The 6,192-nt window shown below is 41.2% G+C and overlaps 1 long non-coding RNA gene across 1 annotated transcript in view; it reads left to right on the top strand.

Annotated features, from left to right (window-relative positions):
• The first annotated feature begins 1,070 nt into the window (after positions 1–1,070).
• The window catches only part of LOC138246269 (uncharacterized), a 99,573-nt gene continuing 94,451 nt past the window's right edge, over positions 1,071–6,192 (top strand). Inside the window, exon 1 of the long non-coding RNA XR_011194256.1 lies at positions 1,071–1,093. This is a non-coding gene — a long non-coding RNA (uncharacterized lncRNA). The remainder of the gene's footprint in view (positions 1,094–6,192) is intronic.

Genomic DNA, 6,192 nt, shown 5'->3' with positions numbered 1-6,192 from the left:
GCACTCGCTCGGCGACACTTTTCACCGGGAATCTGCAACTAGAGATTGTCTCTTGCAGATAAGGCGTAACTGAAGATATGTAATTTGTCCGATCAGGACATTCAAAAATTGCAGCTATAACAAATTATTAAATGAATAAACTATCTCAGACTCTGAGGCAAGGCCTGCCAGGAAGTCACCCACCATACTGAATTCTCATCCAAGACCTTCATGCCATTGAGTGGATATATTAATTTCATGTCATTTTCAGCACCTCAAAGCTTCACACTTTCATCGGTAAGCTCCATAGAACAGCAATGTAATAAAATAGAATCCTGGATTACTTATATGAAAACCAATATATTATTTTTAGCTGCGACATCACAACTCTCTTGCAGTAGGAAAACGGCTTCACACGCCAAATAAATTACTACAGTTGAGTTCTAATGCCATAGTGAATGTTCATGGACAAGAAAAAGGTATTAAACACTGCCACTAAAACTGGTACTTAATAGACAATGTAAGGCTTACAGTAAACCTCTTCTGAAGAACATACATTAATTAATATGCAACAGTTTATGGCATTTTTATTTATTGCACTTCTGGTAATAAGATCAGGGGAACAGACATGTGCCTGCCTGTAACAGTACACTAGGTCCGCTTTTAAAGTCACCTTATTTGACTGCATGAAACAATTGTAACAAATTACAAGTTGCATAGCGATATAATTAGATCCAAAGTGCATATGCGCCATTTATTCTGCTTATTTGCAACCAAAATATCTTCCGTCAGAGGAAGCATGACAGTAAATATTGAAGTGCATGTGAGATGCTGTTACAATAGTTTATAATCTAGAGGGTGTGCCCTACCTAACGTGTAAAGGTAAATGGCACGTCATATTGGAATTCTGAGCCCTTTAAGGAACTCCAACTACAGTTTAGTTGTTTTATAGAAAAATTTCTTGGTGACTTGGAATATTCATGTACTTTAAGATAGGAGTATGGTATTGCATGTACTAATGTATGCCATGCAAGTGAAAGCAACTGCATGTACAAACCTAACACATGGTCGATGACATATTGAACTTTTCTAACTCAACATAGAACTAATTCAGGTAACTATTGGCAAAGCTGTCTCTCCACAGGGACAGTAACCCTGTAAGTGGGGGAGGTGGCAAAGTATATGGACTGATTGTATTTTAAATGTGTAAGCACACAGCGTTTGTCTTTTTGTCACCATTATTGTAACCCGTTTTTAAAGTTATTTTGATGTTGAACTGTGTAGCTTCCTGTGGTGTAATATATTGTATTGCTTGTATGACTCGGTAAAAAGTGAGCCATAAAATCAGCACTGATGGTTTATTAAATAGAAATGTGTTTTTTCCTCATATGACCTGCAAGCCTAGACACTCCACCATGCATAGCAGACAACTTCTCCGATAGCATCTGCCCGTGACTGTCCACCAAATATGGGCTGCCCTTTACTGATACCCTGAAGGCATCAGAGTCTCTTGGCAATTTTGCTTTTTAATAATCGACTTTTGCCCTGACATTGGGGGACCTACATCATAACGATAACTCACTGTATTACTGATTTCCTCCGCATTTTGGTCCTGATAAGGACCCTGTTCAAAATAATTTCTTTTGGGTTAAAACATTGCCAATTGCACTAGTGGGCTGAATGATTGTTAATGTACACTGCATACTCTTATTTTGGGTTCTGTAGTTAAGAATATATATTTTCATTAGTCCCTAGTTGTATATGTTTGTATATAACACCAGAGCACTTTTTTCCACACTTATCACTATTCACTGCGCTGCTTTGTTGGAGCACCTTCTTTACAATGCAGTGTTTTCATTTTCAAATTAATAACAGAATCATAGAGTAAATGTAACTGTATTTTCTAAAAGCATTTGTTATTCATATCCAAACAGCCAAGGAAGTCTAGGCTTACACGGTCTCCAGAGGGGACCACTGTCTTCTTATATTTACTGTCCTGCCCAGGTTCCCAGAAATACAGGTGTGCCCCATAACATATTGTGTGACTGGTAAACTAGGCACACTTCAGCTTCCAAAGCTTTTCACTGCTGTGCGGCCCGCTGGTATGCGGGTGACAAGGAAACCTAAATCTCAAGATGATTAATATAACCCTGTGCTCCTCCATTCACAATATGCTGCCCACCTAGCAAAAACATCACATGCTACTTCTCTCCCCAGCCTCACACTTTGTCCCTATTGGGTTCCCATTTCTTAGTTGATACTGCTGCAAAGGAGCAGGTCCTCAGAACACAAAGTGCAAACAATAGGTTTCTTGGAATTCAGAGAGCTGCTTTTTTTTCTTTTCCAAACTTGCATAATTTACAGAAGAAAAAAAGGCACTTGTCACACTTCAACTGAAGGACTTTCTTTGGTTTGCTTTTAAAAGGGGATGCAAGGATTCCCATCCTAAACATCCCACCAGGTTTCTGAGGTTAACTAAGTTGAACTATGAGCATTTCCAGCCTTGTATATTTTATTTAGGACACACAAGATAATCCTCTATTACCCATGGAGGTCGACTTGAACCTTTTGACTCAGTTAGGAGTGTGATAACTTCCTAAACAACATTAAACATCAGTTCAAAGCAAATTTAAACAATCACATTTGATTATAGTCATTAATTTCCATGCACCATGACCCATGTGGCCATGAATCGCCCGTTTTGCTTCAATGCTGACTGAGCTGAAATACACACAGACTGAAAAGAATCTCTGGAATGCACCTCTAAGTCTAGAGAATACATTTATTAAATCACTACAAGGCTCGTAAAGGAAGGCAGGTACAACCAAAAGTGTACATTTAAAATGTGCGCAACCTAGAAATGAAAACATCTTCAATCTATAAACAGCAAATATATATGCAAAGACACAGATATATATATATATATATATATATATATATATATATATATATATATATATATATATATATATATATATATATATGTTCGATGGCATGTGTATCTGCAGATAAACATGCAATGCATTATTCCGCCTTTTAGTGTTTGGCTCGGAGTGTTACAAGTTGTTTTTTTTCTAAGAAGTCTTTTCGGAGTCATGGGATCAAGTAACTTCTCCTCTCGGTCATACTGCGCATGGGCATCGACTCCATTGTTAGATTGTTTTCTTTACGCTGTCGGGTTCGAACGTGTTTCCTCTCACTCGGAGTTGTCGAATTGGAAAATTTAGAAAACTAGAACTCCCTTAATCGTTGGTATTGTTTCGATCGCGTTTCCACATAGCCTCAAACCGATGGTACAGTTTGAAATTAGATTTCGCCCTGCTGGGCGCGTGCGCCCTACTCTGGCCTGTTTGGGCCTACTGCGTCAAAGCCTGATGGATCAGACTCCATTTCGATTTTGTCCTCGATGCTTCTCAAAATTTCCCTACACAGACCAACACCTTGTTTGTAATCTGTGTCTTTCTCCGGATCACATAGAAGACGATTTTGAGGCCTGTCAATCGTTTCGATCCAAGAAGTCCCTGCATGATCGGAGATCCAGAAAATTGGAAATGGTGTCAAAGAGTACGGAACATCTCGACATCATGTAGGCGCAGATGGCGGTCTCCATCAGAGGCACCGACTCTGAACAAGAATCAGAAGAAGATAGGCCTATTACTGCTGGACAACACGTGAGTACATCTGCCCCTAAGCCAACATATAAAAAAAACATTGAAGGCCTTGGGTACACCACTGCCAGAGAGCCATGGTTCGACCCGAAAAAAGACTATCGTCGACCGACTTTCGGGTTCGGTGCCAAAAAAGGCCACACCTCCGTCGGTATAGGAGTCTAGTAAATCCATGAAGAGTTCTGCCACAGACTCAAGCAAGCGTCCTCACTCCTCGGAGTCGAATCCTCGACGCCCTGCTTCGGAGCCGAAACAACCGACTCCATTTTCGGACCGAAAAAACTTCCATCTTCAGAACCGAAAAAATCTTCTTATTCAGAAGAGCAAGGACTTTAGAGCCATTTTAAACAGAGCTCAAAATCACTGCATGAACAATCTTATAGACCTTCTGATGAGGGCACTGAGATTTAGCCTATCCTTGAGGTTGTGGATGAAAGACAATCCAGAATTCACATCAACAAAGAGACTGGCAGAATAGTTACTGCACCTCCTCTGCAAACCAAAAGGAAGCTGGCCTTTAAGGAACAATTAGAAACTGATTAACCACCAGCAAAAATGTATAAACCGAAGGAGAAGCCAGCACCTGCCCATACTTCTCCCCCCTCATTTACCACAACTTTCTTTTTCGTCTCCACCCACTAGCCCACCACCAACTCATTCACAGTATTCACATGGTGATACAGTGGATCCTTTGGACTATACAATCCAGATCCTATTCCTGACACTGACCCTGATTTATACCCCTCCAAGCCTTCTCCACCAGAGGACACTACTGCATACATGCAGGTTGTTTCCAGGGCAGCAGCATACCATGGGGTGCTTATGGACACTGAGCCCCTAGAAGAGGATTTTCTGTTTAACACAGTGAGCCAGTCAAAGCTAGAGTAATTACTCCAGGCATTGATAAAAAGTATAAACCTGCTCCTACAGACCCTGATTATATTGCACACCAAGTTCCTCCAGGCTCCGTGGTAGTAAGTGCGGCTAGAAAGAGGGCTAACAGCCAGTCATCAAGTGATGCTCCTCCCCCTGATCAGGAGAGTAGGAAATTCAATGCTGCTGGCAAGAGTGGCCACAAAGGCGGCCAACTAATGGCGAATTGCCAACTCGCAACTCTTGCTAACGAGATACAATAGAGCCCACTGGGACGAGATGCAGGAACTCCTACAGCACCTCCCAAAGGAACACAAAAAAGGGCACAGAAAATTGTAGAGGAAGGTCAGACCATAAGCAATAATCAGATACGGTCTGCCCTTGTTGCTGCAGACCCAGCAGCTAGGTGTGTCAATACTGCCATTCCTCTACTTAGACATGCATGGCTACGTTCTTCTGGTTTTAAACCAGAAATCCAGCAGGCAGTGCTCAACATGCCTTTTAATAAGAAGCATTTGTTTGGCCCTGAAGTTGATACGGCCATAGAAAAACTGAGGAAAGACTCAGACACTGCCAAAGCAATGGGAGCATTATACACAACACCCTATAGAAGCTCCTTTCGCAGACAACAGTTCAGAGGAGGATTCAAGCCACAATCCACTGAGGCTTCTACCTCCCAGGCAAAGCAAGGGCAACCGCAGCAGCAATACCAGAGAGGGGGATTTAGAGGGTCTTACAGAGGCCAATACTTTAGAAACTGAGGCAAATTCCAAACTTCAAAACAAGCCACTACCCCACTTAACAGTGACTTATTTGCCATCCCTCAACCCCACACATCTGTGGGGGGAAGACTGCAGCAATTCCACTCTCATTGGCAAAACATCACCACAGACCATTGGGTATTGTCAATTATCCGCAATGGCTATTGCCTAAAGTTGATTTCCACCCCTCCAAACATTCCTCCACGTTACCACAAGCTGACCCCAGAACACAATGTTCTATTACAGCAAGAAGTACAATCGCTACTACTAAAACAAGTAATAGAATTGGTCCCACATTCTCAACAAGGAACAGGAGTATACTCACTATACTTCCTCATTCCCAAAAATGATGGCACTCTCAGGCCCATCCTAGACCTCCGATCTCTAAATCTATATATCCTGTCAGAACACTTTCACATGGTAACTCTACAGGACGTCATTACACTACTACAAAAACAAGATTACATGACTGCATTAGACCTCAAAGATGCGTATTTCCATATACCCATCCATCCTGCTCACAGAAAATAACTCAGGTTTGTGATAACAGGAAAGCATTATAATTTCAAAGTTCCACCATTCGGTATAACAGCTCCAAGGGTATTCACAAAATGTCTAGCGGTAGTGGCAGCCTACCTAAGAAGACAACACATACATGTCTTTCAATATCTAGACGATTGGCTAATAAAATCAAGCAATATTATACAATACCAACAACACATTCAATATGTAATAGAGACCCTACATACAATAGGGTTCACTCTCAACTACCAAAAATCTCATCTTCAGCCAGCACAGGTACAACCTTACCTAGGTGCTATTTTAAATACGCAAAGAGCCTTAGCCTATCCAAATATACAAGCTTTCCAAAATCTCATACCACAAATACAGCCAAATCAACAATACACTGT

Source organism: Pleurodeles waltl, chromosome 7 (assembly GCF_031143425.1).
Source record: "Pleurodeles waltl isolate 20211129_DDA chromosome 7, aPleWal1.hap1.20221129, whole genome shotgun sequence".
Taxonomy (NCBI): Eukaryota; Metazoa; Chordata; class Amphibia; order Caudata; family Salamandridae; genus Pleurodeles; species Pleurodeles waltl.
The sequence above is the reverse complement of the archived record's forward strand: the minus strand, read 5'-3'. Positions and strand labels throughout refer to the sequence as shown.